General features: G+C 44.9%; 1 non-coding gene across 1 annotated transcript; it reads right to left on the bottom strand.

Annotated features, from left to right (window-relative positions):
- Window positions 1–201: 201 nt before the first annotated feature.
- Window positions 202–274, bottom strand: Trnak-uuu. The gene has a single exon. It is a non-coding gene; the product is annotated as a tRNA-Lys (tRNA).
- Window positions 275–721: the final 447 nt, after the last annotated feature.

Raw genomic sequence — 721 nt, 5'->3', positions numbered from 1 at the left:
CCCCCCCCCCCCCCAACTACAGGTAGCTTCTTCTTCCCTGGAAATGTTAGGAATTATCTTGGAGATGATTTGACACTGCTTGGATGACGTCTGATTTAATTTCTGTTCATTTTTGCTAACTCTGTGGGTTTTACTTAGGTGGGAGGTTTCTACCTTTGTCATGCTTGGACTCACATTTATTTAGGAGCTCAAAATAGATTCTGCCTGAACAAAGACTTGAACCTTGGACCCTCAGATTAAAAGTCTGATGCTCTACCAACTGAGCTATCCAAACCCCTTAGGATAAAGTTATTTAAATGCAAGTTGATCACAGTGTTTACCTGTTCTAAAACCTCCTGTGGTTTCTCTTGTCTTTTGGGACTTGAATTCCAAGCCTGAACTAAGTGATTTGGCCTCCCATATGTCTTGCCCTTTTACCTCCTGGCACATCTCTTCTCCCTTGGTTGCTGCTGGCACTCCTCTTTGCCAGGGCTTGACTCCTTCCTGGGCAGGGGTGGGGGGACTTTGCTCTGTTATCCAGGTTGACTCCTCCCCAAGGCACACCCCTTCCCCTTCATTTCCTTTAGACTGCTCTAGGAGAAGCACACTCTTTCTCTCTTTGTATAGCTTTCCCTTCCTTTCCCTTATCTTTCCCCGAGAGTTTATTGTGTGTGTTTGCTCAGCATTTGCTTCTTCCCCCTCTATAGGATTGCTGTTTGAGATTTTGTTCTGTTTTTTTGAG

This window comes from Mastomys coucha, unplaced genomic scaffold (genome assembly GCF_008632895.1).
Source record: "Mastomys coucha isolate ucsf_1 unplaced genomic scaffold, UCSF_Mcou_1 pScaffold6, whole genome shotgun sequence".
NCBI lineage: Eukaryota > Metazoa > Chordata > Mammalia > Rodentia > Muridae > Mastomys > Mastomys coucha.
Note: the sequence above shows the minus strand (reverse complement) of the source record. Positions and strands in the feature narration are given on the sequence as shown.